Source organism: Semicossyphus pulcher, unplaced genomic scaffold (genome assembly GCF_022749685.1).
Source record: "Semicossyphus pulcher isolate SPU_LCO1_2020_fin unplaced genomic scaffold, fSemPul1.0.p SCAF_14, whole genome shotgun sequence".
Taxonomy (NCBI): domain Eukaryota; kingdom Metazoa; phylum Chordata; class Actinopteri; order Labriformes; family Labridae; genus Semicossyphus; species Semicossyphus pulcher.
In genome coordinates, this window is record NW_027211648.1 from 2296575 (window position 1) to 2309652 (window position 13078).

General features: G+C 41.7%; 1 protein-coding gene across 1 annotated transcript in view; it reads right to left on the reverse strand.

The window, feature by feature from the left end:
- LOC138591637 (NLR family CARD domain-containing protein 3-like) overlaps positions 1–13078 on the reverse strand; it is a 62454-nt gene that overhangs the window by 18023 nt on the left and 31353 nt on the right. The gene's annotated exons all lie outside the window — the stretch shown is intronic.

Consider the following 13078-nt stretch of genomic DNA (forward strand, 5'->3'; position numbering starts at 1 on the left):
ATATTTTCTTTTGCTAGTTTTTTGTTTCGTTTAATTTTTATTATTTGTTTAGTAAATGTAATTTTTGCATAATTAGTATCTTGTTTTGTTTTGTTTGGAATTTGGGAAAACACTGTGGGCACCTGAGTTTATATAGGTAGGTAGGCAGGTAGCGGACCAGCATGCACCTGGGTGGGCCTATGGTTTTATAAACCATAAGAAACGCACAACTTTGAGTGGACAATGAACTTCTTTTGCCTGCGTACACCACATCCCCATGGTGCATCAGTGGCACTTTGATTATGTTTGATTTATTGCAAGTTTGATTTTTGGGACAAATGGCCACTACAGGAACTCTTACAAAACCAATATGAGTTACAGTTAACATCTTAAAAACACAGCTACCTCAGACACACATGTTCAGAGTAGAGCTGACATATGTTACACAACATCAAAAGAAGGCAAAGGTGATGAATGTGAGAAGTGTGCATTGAACTGGATGAAAGACTTGAAGCTGATAATTCATGGAATGATGGAAAAATGCTCGCTGTACTGAAAACAAACAAATACAACTTCAAATACTAAACAGATGTTATTACATTCCTGCACAGTGATGCAGAATGGGCATAAGAGATGAAGTGAATGTGTTACATGTGGTGCTGCTGAAGGAACTCTGCATGTTCGGCTGTGGGAGAGCAATAAAGTTAAAGATCTTTGGGATGGCGTTACAAAGCAAACGGCAACTTACACCAAAATTGATGATCCACTCACACCAGAGTCATGTATACTGGGAGACTTGCATGACTTCAGTAGAGACTGTAGAAGAATGAAATATCATCCCTTTTTCATGTAGCGTAAGTAACTATTAATGAAAACAAAGATATTATTTGCACTCATTAACAAAGAGGCAACACCTTCTAAGGGAGGACATTAAACAGATTGAATTTTGGTAATAATCAATGTCATTATCTGGTTTGTAAGTTCTGTTAGTTTCTGCTTGAGGAACTACTAGTAGAACCAGAATAACAGAAACACATCAAGTCCTTTCAATAAGCATATCTCACGCTAGGCGCGCAAGCTAACAGGGGTGAAGCCCTGATACTGTCTTCTTCTAATGCTTTGGATGACAGGCCCACCTGCTCTGAGTACACCGGCACCACTTGGACAGGGGAATCACTGACAGGGCAGCGGTCCAGTCTGTTATTAACATAACAAAATAAGCGTCTCTGTATTTATTCAGTATCACAATCAGCCAAGGTTTGTCTGTTCATTTTAATTCAATGCTGAACCTCCGGTATATTTCCTCCTCACACGGGGCACCAAACATAAGCAGCATAAATAACCACTCATGAAAATGTAAATTTCACTCATGAAGAAAGAGGCACCAGTGTCAAAGGACTGAATTTAATCTCATAGAACTTTGGTAATAATCAATCTCATTATCTGGGTTGTGAGTTCAGAAAAAACTTTTAGTTTCTGCTTAGAAAATAAAATAGACGACGACAACAGCTAGACAACGGCTTCCTTCTCCAGCAGCTGATGAACAGTTGCATTCCTTCCTTTTCTTCTATTAATTTATCTTTTATGTTTTTGTTACAAAAACAGCAATGACGTAAAGTAGGCCCTATGACTTCCAGAAAGATAGCCTTGCTACAGTTGGGACGCCAGTTTAGCTCAGCCGTTTAATCACGCGTCCCACGTACAGAGGCCACAGTCCTCGATGCACGGCCCCGGGTTCAACCCCCACCCTCGGCCCTTTGCCGCGTGTCATCCCCACTCTCTCCTCCCCTGTTTCCAACACTATCCACTGTCCTCTCTCGTTCAATAAGGGCACAAAGACAAAGGATTGTACAACTTGAAGAACTACTTAAAATCACCTTTATTCTGCAACAGAGGCAATATTTTGGAACCCACATGTTGACAGGAGTTCTTGCAGACCTGTCGGAGCAGCAGTGAGTGTCGCTCAAAGACTTCCTGGGTTTTTCAAAGACGGTCGTTTGAAATGCTGTGAATTAGTATTTAATGTGTGATAAGTTTCTTTGATGTGCGTCTTTGTGTCATGCTGCTGACAGTGTGAACACAGCCCTGTTACCATGCTGTACCAACACTAATCACACGCACTCTGCTCATTTGCTCAGAACGAAAGCAAAGTGGAACTACATTTCACATGAGCACGAGCAAGGAGATATCTTTACAAGGACTCATGGGAAATGTAGTTGTTCATTACAAAGCAGACACAATAACCCTCATTTGAAATAAGACGACCAGAGGGGTATTGCACAAAAGCAGAATAAAGAAATCCAGGATAACTGAGAAAGCCCGGCTTGACCGAGTTTAATCTGCGCATCCTGGCTTAATTGGTTGCAGGTTCGCCGAGCCAGGATGAGAAGGCGCAGCTATGTCAAGCCAGGTGCACATAGTCGGGATAAGTGCACGTTCAAGGCATTCTTAAATAGACCAAGGGATCGATCACAGAATCACGGATGGAAAAATGGACAAGACTTGTGCATCATACTTTTCATCAGCAGAACAACAGCTCCTCATGGAGATATACCAAGAAATGAAACACATCATTAGAAAAAAAGGAAATATGCTGCTATAATTAAAGAACGAGAGAAAGCCTGGCAGACTATAGCGGGCCGGCTGAATGCGTAAGCAGTGCAAAAATGTACTCAGAAACAGTGCTCCACTGAAACTGTCAGAATTACAATTAAAGGAGTTTCTTTTCAAGTCCAAGAATTAACAGTTGTACATTTTGCCTTAAATGTGACGAGTGGAAGTGCATGTTACTCAGGGATGTAGATTATCATTAAGATCAATTGCAAACAATGATCCACAATGTGTGTCTATTTATTCTGTCCACTTTATTTAATCTATTTATCTATCTTGTGTTTTTTGTCTGTTTTCATCTATCCTATGTATTTATCTATCCTTCATTTAGAACAAACTTGTCTGGCCACAAAAGGACCTGGCAGCAAGTCCAAATTAAATACAAGAACATTTTGCAGCCTGGTAAGTGACTTGATTATTGATAACAATGTACAAATGAGGTGAATAGATCTGCTGACGTATTTTATGTCTCTATGATTGTAGTAAAAAAGGCAGATAAATCGGGCACGGGGGGGCGACCCACCGACCCAGGAGTTCACTCCAGCAGAGGAGCTGGCACTGGATGATAATAAAGGGAGGCCAGTGATGGAAGGGATTCAGGGAGGGACAGCCACTGACTCTGTCCCAGAGGCAGAAACTGGCCTCTTCATACAAGGAACATTATTGCAATACTACTTAACATGAAACACAATCAAATAATGATATAATGTGTGCTGTCTGACTTTGGCTTCCCTTGCAGTATCTGGTAACACACTCGCACTTTTGGAGCCACCAGAAGATGATCCAGTGACTCCTTACTATTAAAATCACAGGCTTGGCATGTCCTGTCAAAAACGTTCATACAAGTTCTATTGATGTCAGTATACGGCAGGGGGGAGGCACATCTGCAGCTGTGGAGAGCACCTGTGCAGATGATGAAGAGAATATAGCACTGGACTCCAGAAGGCTTGAGGTATCATGTCGATTTTGTGGAAATATCCTGCTTATTTCGTCCTTCATGAATAAGAAGTCAGTGACGTGGAGCTAATACAAAACATCATATTTGTAACAGGACCCAGACAATGCACAGCAAGATCAACAGCCTGGTAACACAGTGAGTATTGCCTAAAGTAAATCTACATTATGCACAAATCTTTCTGTGCTAACTGACAGGTGTTTTTACAGAATTCACAAAGCATCAGACAACTTTTTTATTTTTTGGTCTGGTGCTGAATCTTTGGACCCAGCAGCCTACATAAATATCGAACTCCATCACCTGAGAATCTACACCTCTCAGTGAGATATTCATCTGCAAAGGCCAATGGGTCCGACTTGTCCCGGAAGACCCTTTCACGCCTGAATGCCCGTCTGAGTATTAATGCGTCCTCCTCCAGTACATCATTCAAAAATGGACGTGCCATTGTGAAGAGGAAACAGGTGAACGGGACTTGAACCTTTATATCGCCCTCGTCACAGACTTAATTGAAACCACCGTTGCAACTTCATCAGCCATTTCTTATCATCTCAACAGCTGCAATAATATACATATTCATCAAACCTCTGATGGCAATTTGACAAGCAGTCTTCATAAACACTAGCTATATAACACTAGGCCTGACAGTAATAATTACTGCCACATGAAAGAATTTAAAAGTGACTGTTACCATTAAAATAACAGTAAACCTACTGAAATGAAAAGACAAATGACAATATATCTGTAATATTTAAATGCAGGATAAACACAATTCAAAACAAACACATTAATAGGATTGGCAGTCGAACTAACAGATGAATCACTAGGATTAATCTTAGCCTGGTTGTTAGCCTGCTCTGGAGCGGGCTAGCTGCAAAGGATAAATCTCCATGGTAACTTGACCGGGTTTAATTTAACTTGCTTTCATGCAACTGAGTCGAGGCTGGATTCAGCCAGGATAGGGCTTAATCCCTTATCTTGGTTTTGTGCAATCCCCCTCAGGTGTTGAGATTTCAATGACAGTGATAGATTCTGGTTTAATCAGATTACAGACAGAAGACTACAAGAACGTGTTCACGTGTAGAGAAACCCAAAGAGGATTTCAGAGCTGAACCTACAACTAATACTGATCTGTTTGTGGAGGCAGAGACTCATATTATTCATCTAACTCGTGGATAAATACAATAATAATAATGATTATAATACATTTCATTTGAAGGTACCTTTCATGACACCCAAGGTCACCTTACAGAGCATAAAAACAAATAATAATAGAATAAGCATAGTTAAAACAAACCGTATTAAAACACGTATAGTTAAAACCAGTATAAAACTACGAGAGTTACAAACAGATCAAGAGACACGTAGTAGGCAAACACGTGTGGGGGGGGGGTGAGGACAACAAGACTGTAGGGATAGAAGGGAAAACAGAAGGTACAGAGCATCAGAGTGAGTATGCCAGTTTGAACAGGTGGGTTTTGAATGCGGGGTGATGTGGTCAGACGATTTGGTGCGGGTAATGATCCGGGCGGCCGAGTTCTGGATGATCAGAAGTTTGTTCAGGAGTTTGGTGGGAAGACCGGAGAATACCAAGAGACAATGAATATTATTTTTTATGTTTTTATGTTCATGTCAAGAATAAAAATAAAAGTTGCTTCACTTTTTGACTCAAACAATAAGAGAAGAATCAGATCCAGATTCAAGAAGGGCAGTGTTGTATATGTTATAATGTAGGAGTTACTTTATTGTTGTAGTTGGTCTGTAGAGTTTAGGTAGATGTTATCTGAACTAAAGCATCATATTCTAACTGATCACACGTTTGTATTTAAAATGCTCATCTCTGAAGTAACTTGAAACTTTTAAATAAATGTAGAGGAGTGAAAAATACAACACTTCCTGCTGAATTTATCGGGGTACAAGATTCAAGTAGGTGTTCTCAAGACCCTCATGATCTCCAAACAGCTCCTTCAGGGGAGACAAGAGGAGAAAGTGGATGTGAGGAGGTTATTAAACGGGTCAAAGCTTCCTGATATTTATGTTGATGTATCTGAGATGTGTCCGTGTCACAGGTTTGAACCCACTTTGTCTCCCTGTGTGTCTGTCTGAGTGCAGAGAAGACTAAAACACATGCTGTGTTCCAAATGCCACACTGTGCTAGCAGTACGTACTGATTTGGACAAAATGTAGTATGTAGCATGTAAACAAAAGATAACATGTGCAGTATGCCACAAATACCCGGATGTCGTACCGATTCGGAGAAAGGGTCCAGTATGCATCGGGTCAGTCTGCCTCGCCTACAGTATCCCACAATGCAAAGCGCTGGAACGTCACAGCGGCAGTTGAAATGACGGCCAGCAGCAGCATTCCAGCAGCAGGGGGCGCTTTAGCTAATGAAGGAGGTTATTGTTTACTTCCGCCTGGCGTAGCATACTGAAAAATGAATTTGAGAAGCTCCCCCATACTACATACTACCGCCGAACGCAGTATGTAGTATATAACGTGTAGCATGTCGTATGTAGTATATAGTATGGCATTTCGAACACAGCCACACTGTTGTACAAGTCCCAGCTCATTGTTGGTGCAGCAGCGCCACCTGCTGTCCACACCAGCAAACCACCAGCTAAAGTCAGACGCGCTCTCCGTCTGTTGTTGAATCACACATCCTTCCACGCTCTCTGCTGTGTGTGGGATGTTTCTGTGTCTGTCACCTGTCCTGTGTTGTTCTGTGTGTGACGCACCCAGGAAAGTGATGTGTGAGCCTCACGGACAAAAAACTATCCGGAGAAAACACAAAACATTTCTTTATTATTTACTCAGGTTTTGCTTTCACTTTCATCTTTTTCCTTTTGAGTGTCTGAAGGATTTTATTTTACACTTTGTACTTACACTCAACTACATTAATAAAAAAGGTTTTCTTCCTGCAGATCAAGTTTCAGACACAAAACATGTCATGAGTTTAAACAATACATTTAGAGCTTTCAGTCTAATATTATGAACGATGATAAAAACACTGACAGGGGTCGTTCTGCAGCACAGCGAGTACTTTTGCTCCTGATACTTTGACTGCAAATACTTTGTACATTTAACCAAGAAAGAAAGTAAATGCAGGGCTTTTATTACAAGTTCGATATTTGTAGCTGTAGCATGCTGAGGTCCGAGCAAGGCCCAAAGGAACACGAGTTTAAAGTTCAAAAATCAGGCTTCTGATTCCAAAACTAAAAAAAGGGTTTGACAAAAGCAAAGAAGTAAATGAGGCAAATTAAAGGAGCTATAGGGCCCTTTAAAAGAGGTCAACATAACTCACTTCATTTCCGACACTCACTGGACGCTGAGCGTCGGAAATGAAGTCAGAGCAGGAGTCGGAGTGTGGAAGTGAAAATGAAGACACTTGAGGATATTTATGTGGCGAGGGTGGTGGGAACAGTGAGTTAGAAGTACCAAAACTTTAACTAAAAAAGAAAAGAAAAAGAAAAAGAAAAAAAAAGAAATCAAATATTTTATTGAATTAATCAAAGATAAAAACACTGTTGGAGCCAAAATCAGGAGTTTTACTTTATCATTTGTTTCATTTATGCTTTGAACAGTTTAATAAGAAGTTTAATGATATAGTGTGTTAAATGTGTGCATCTAAAATCCCTGTGAGTCCTGCACCCTCTGCAGGTTGGAGGTGACTTAGGAGAGGGGCGGAGTCACCGAGGTGTGGCTGTAATGGGAGCAAACAGTCTTTTGACCACACAAAGAGATACAGAGCCTTTGTTTGTTGTTGTTTTTGTGACGTCATTTTGGAATGGAATAAATCATCAATGTTCTTTGCAAAGACACCTCTGGAAGTTAGATTTGTTTTTTATTGGAAATCAAGGTGCGTCAGGACAAATCCCCCATTGGGCCTCCACAGTGGCTCTTATTGAACATTGGAAACTAAACAGGAAAGGAACTCTTGAAAATAGCCTCTACAAACACTGAATAAGAAGGGACTGGAGCTATGGGGAAGGAAAGAGATGGTGAGACAAGTTAAAAACGACACCAAACTGAGGATTCTTTATGATAACTAAATCTAAAAAGGCCTATCACACAAGTTTCAATATAGAGTGACCTTAAAATACTGAAGCTACAGCCCAAAGTCAAACTAAACAGAAGTGAGCTGAGGCCACGAGTGGAGAGGCACACTACACTGGAGAGAGCAGCGGTGCTACCACTGACTCAGCTCATGTGAAACACAGCAAACCTCACAGCAACTATGCTGCAGTCTGTTGCTGTCCCAGCGCTCTTAACTCACATGCAACAGGTGCAGGGACGTCACCACGGGTGCCTAGTCTCCCAACAAAGTGACTCTCAGCTTGTGTTGGAAAAAGAACGAATACAACAAGAATCAACAACCAAACAGAAGAAACACAAACAACCCAGTTGGTTAAAAGGCACCTCGAATAAAGCACCTAATAAACAAAATGATTGAAACGATTCCTCAAATCAATCAAAAGACAGTCTAAACAAAGTTACTCAAACCAAACTGATAAACTAAGAGCCAAACAACTCATCTAAACCATGTGTCATAAGGGGGCAAAACAAAGAGTACAAGGGGGCAAAAACAGCAGCAGTATTTTGGTAGAGCAGCCGAGAACCAAACACTAAACATGAACCAGGCTCACACTGCTGCCATTCAAACGCATGCTGAGCCACCCGACTCACCACCATGAGGCTTCACCAGGGATTATTCAGCGAGGGCAGGGAACCATGGGCCAGAGTCCGCTCAGTCACACTGTAAAGATTAAACAAAACAACATCAAAAATCTCATTCAAACCTGTTTCAAAAGAAACTACAACTCAAATGGGATTGTGACATACCTGCAGCAACACCAACAACACAACAGCATGGCAGACAGGAGCAGGAGCGACGTCACACGGCCCCAGTGCCTTGTATTACCTGGCTGTGGTTAAAGTGTTGGTGGAGGAGGAGTCAGGTGAGGGGCTGCGTTCAAAGCTGCCCTGAACATGAAACCATGTTCTTACTGCATATTGAGCAGAAAGGTGTAGTGTAGTTCTGTTTCTGTTTCATTGGTAACCACCCAGTAACCTCCCAGCAGCAGGTGTATGAAATGAGGTGCAAATCGGTGTGAGTAGAATGGTGGTGGGGCAACACAACAGTTTTTACCGACATCCAGATGAAAGCCAGCTTAGGTTCAGCTCCAGTAAAACATCGACTTTCATGGTAACGTTCAGTTTTTGTGTTGTAACTCTCATTTTTCTTTGCTGCAATAAAAGGGAACCTCACCCAAAAGAGAACAACTTTGCACAGTATTTTGTTTTACCTGGAATGGAGTTAAAAGCAATCCTCAAGCCACCATTATGTGACTAATTAAGTTTCTTTTTGGATAGTCACAACACAAGTAAAAACTGATCCCTGTATGGAGGAAAAAGGCATTTTTGGAAGGAGGCTGCTGCTTGGATCAGGGAGCCATGGATCTTGCAAATACCTCCTCTCTTCACCAGACCGTGCTGCAGATGAGAAAGGTAAATGAGACACAGCAGATAATAAAAACTGCGTGGAAAAACTGAGCCTGTTTGAGTGATTTAAGGAAACTGGAATGTGTTGATGCTTTGGGTTTTGGAACTGGATATCATGGATGTTGATGGGATGGAAAAAGTATATGAAATGGAAAAGTTAATTGGAAACTGGAGGAATTAATTATCACCTGTGAATGACTGATATTGCTCTGCTGCTGACGTCACATGTTGACATATTGACAGTTTGGAAATGGAAGAAAACGCTGATGTTGAAAATGTTATTCCTGAGGAGTGTGCTGCAAAAAGTGATGTTGAAAAAAGAGAGAGAAAATTAAGTGCAAAAGGTGTTTCACTTCTACTTGAAAATCTGCAAAAGAACCGGAAGTTAAGCTTAAAGCAAGCAACCAAAACCAAGCTGCAGATCGATAATCTGTTATCCGTCAAAATAACAACTGATACTTTGTGCAGTGTTGAGAACCTTTTAGATGAGTTTAATACGCTATGTGATGCTGCTGCTGGAACTCATAATACATTGTTGGAAATGCCACTGCCTGAGGAAGAGTATAAAAGGCAACAAACATGGTTTGAACAGAAAGCAAATGTGAACTTCTTGAATGATGCAAATAAATGGTTGAAGGATGCTCAGAAATGTTGTGAAAAGGAGTCTGAAGAGGAGGATGAAATTCAACCAAATGAGAGGCCAAAACTCAGGCCTCATCTTAGTCTAAAGCTTCTATCACAAGTTCTGCATGCTTAAGAGCAAAGGCTGAAAAGGCAGCACTAATCCAACGCATGGCTGCTTTGGAAAAGAAACATGCACTGGAAGCTCAAGAGCGTTAAAGAGAGTTTCTGATGACAACACGGCTCATTACAGTAACAAAGTGTTACAGACCATCAAGCAAAACTTCTACGTGGACGATTGTTTAAAGTCTGTGTCCTCAGAACAAGAAGCTTTGCAGATGGTACAAAATCTCACTTCTGCATGTGCAAAGGGAGGCTTTCGGCTCTCAAAGTGGATGAGCAATAGTCGAGCAGTTATAGCAAGCATCACTGAAGAAGATCTTTCTACAGCATCCAAAGAGCTCAATTTGGATAAAGACAACTTACCTGTGGAAAGAGCTCTTGGGTTGCACTGGTGTGTGGAATCGGACATGTTCATGTTCAAGATTGCACTTGAAAGTCGTCCACGTACACGCCGTGGAATCTTGTCAGTAGTTAATTCCATCTATGATCCTCTTGTCACCATTCACACTGCCTCCCAAGCTGATACTACAAGAGCTGTGCAAAAGAAAGGTTGGTTGGGATGACAAAATATCACAAACCTTTTTAGAAATGGGCACATTGGCTGACAAATCTTCATAAACTGTCACTGCTAAAGGTGGAACGATGTATCAAGCCAAAGGACTTTGGACAAGTAAACAAAGCACAGCTGCATCACTTCTCAGATGCTAGTGAATATGGATATGGCACTGTTTCTTATCTGAGATTGGAAAGCATCTCTAAAGAAGTAAACATTGCTTTCATGGTTGGAAAGTCCAGAGTTGCTCCCATTAAACAAACCAAAATACCCAGGCTTACAGCTGCTGTATTAGCTGTCAGAGTGGACAAGATGATTAAGAAGGAGCTTCAACTGGAATTGGACCAGACAGTTTTCTGGACCGACAGCACAACTGGGCTTAATTACATTTCGAGTGAAACAAAGAGATTCCACACATTTGTAGCAAAGAGAGTGGCTGTTATACGCGAAGCTACGGAGGTGGCCCAATGGAGATACACAGGCTCTAAACAGAACCCTGCTGATGAGGCCTCAAGAGGACTGTCAGCTGATGATTCTCTAAAATGTGAGCGATGGCTCAAAGGACCTAAGTTTCTGCTGACTGATGAAAAGAATTGGCTAAAACAGTCACCTTGGATGACCCTGAGGTCAAACAAGACATCATGGTTAATGCTTGTGTTGTTGAGGAAGCATCCAATGCTACGAACAAGCTTCTCAACTATTTTACAGATTGGGAAAAACTGAAAACTTCAGTTGCTTGGCTTTTGAAGTTCAAAGATCTGCTTCAAGAGCTAAGAAGACAAGGTAAATCAACTCATGAGCATTCATGCAATAAGAACAAAAGGCAGCAGAACCGCAAAGCAAAGATAAAGGTTCAATCATTGACCCGGGATGATTTACACAATGCAGAATTGGCAATTGTACGCCTCCGTCAACAGCACAGATTTCAAAAGGAAATCTCTCTCTTGGAGAAAGGAGCATCATCTGAGCAGACCAACAGTGACATCTACAGGTTGGATCCCATACTCCAAGATGGGCTGTTAAGAGTAGGAGGCCGCCTGAGGAAGGCATCCATGGCTGAGGCAATAAAACATCCCATAATTCTGTCTAAGGATCAACCCATATCTAAACTTATTCACAAGCAAGTGGGTCGTGCTGGACGTAATCGCATGATATCTGCTCTTCGAAAAACCTATTGGATTACAAATGCAAACTCAGCCTGCAGAAAAATCATTGCTGACTGTGTTATCTGCCGTCGTCTACAGGGGAGGGTTGGAGAACAGAAGATGTCTGACCTTCCAGTTGAAAGAATCTTGCCAGACTTGCCACCATTTACCAATGTGGGGGTGGATTATTTTGGACCTATTGAAGTCAAGAGAGGTCGCAGCCTGGTGAAAAGATATGGAGTGGTATTCACGTGCATGACTAGTCGAGCAGTACATCTTGAAGTAGCCCACTCACTTACTACAGAGTCATGCATAAATGCCATTCGACGGTGTAAGAGCCATATTCATGTTTTTGGGTAAAGCTGTTTTGTTTTTGTGCCACTGGGTGTCGCTGCACTATTGCTTATGGTAAAAGGTATAAAGGTATGCTAATAGTAAATGTATGCGTGTGTTTGACCCCGGAAGGGCAAACAGTTTTTGACCGCTGTGGCGGCAGGCGGCATGGCAAACCGCAGCTGTATCGTTTGTATTGTTTGATCGATCGTGAATGGAAACTGGATGCTGTATCAACGCTGCATGGCGATTGGAATAAATGGATTGTATTATGCAAACTTAAGACGCCTGCAGAGATCTTATTGAAAACATCAAAGGCAAACGGTATCGTATTGAACTGTACAGCGCGTCAGCCAGGTCACTCCTGGGAGCCAAACACATCGGCAGCTTTAGTACTAGACTAAGCTTCTATAGACGCTTTATGTGTAGACGTGGACAAGTCTCCAACCTCAGGTCAGACAATGGTACAAATTTTGTTGGAGCAGAAAGAGAGCGGAGGGAAGCTCTCAGAAACCTGGATCACAGCAAAACACAAAGTGCTTTAGCAAGAAGAGGAATAGAATGGACATTTAACCCCCCTGCTGGATCTCATCACGGTGGAGCATGGGAGCGGATAATTTGCCTCATAAGGAAGGTGTTGTACTCCATCCTCAAACAGCAAAGCGTGGATGATGAGAGTTTTTGTACTGTTCTCTGTGAGGTTGAAGCCATTCTTAACAGTCGCCCAATCACTAAACTGTCTGATGACCCTAATGATCTGGAAACACTTACACCAAATCACATTCTGCTGTTGAAGGCCAAACCACTTCTTCCTCCTGGGCTTTTTGATGAAAATGACTTGTACATTAAATGGAGATGGAGACAGGTCCAGTACCTGATTTATTTTGGAAGCGGTGGGTAAGGGAGTATCTTCCACTGCTCCAAGAGAGACAAAAATGGACAAAGCCACCAAGGAACTTTTCTGTTAATGACATTGTTATTATCATGGACCCCTCTGCTCCACGAAGTTCATGGCTGATGGGCAAAGTGACCAAAACCTTTCCAGACAGGAGAGGTGTTGTCCGGTCAGTTCAGCTTAAAACCAAGACAGGCTTTCTGGAGAGACCTGTCACAAAGCTCTGCATGTTACTGGAGGCATGTAGTTAAGGACTGGTATTAAAGACTAAATATGAACATTGACTTCTGACTAATGAAGAAAGAAGATTTGCACATACACCTTTTTGGCTCCTTTTGAAATGTATGTAATTATGTAATTGTAAG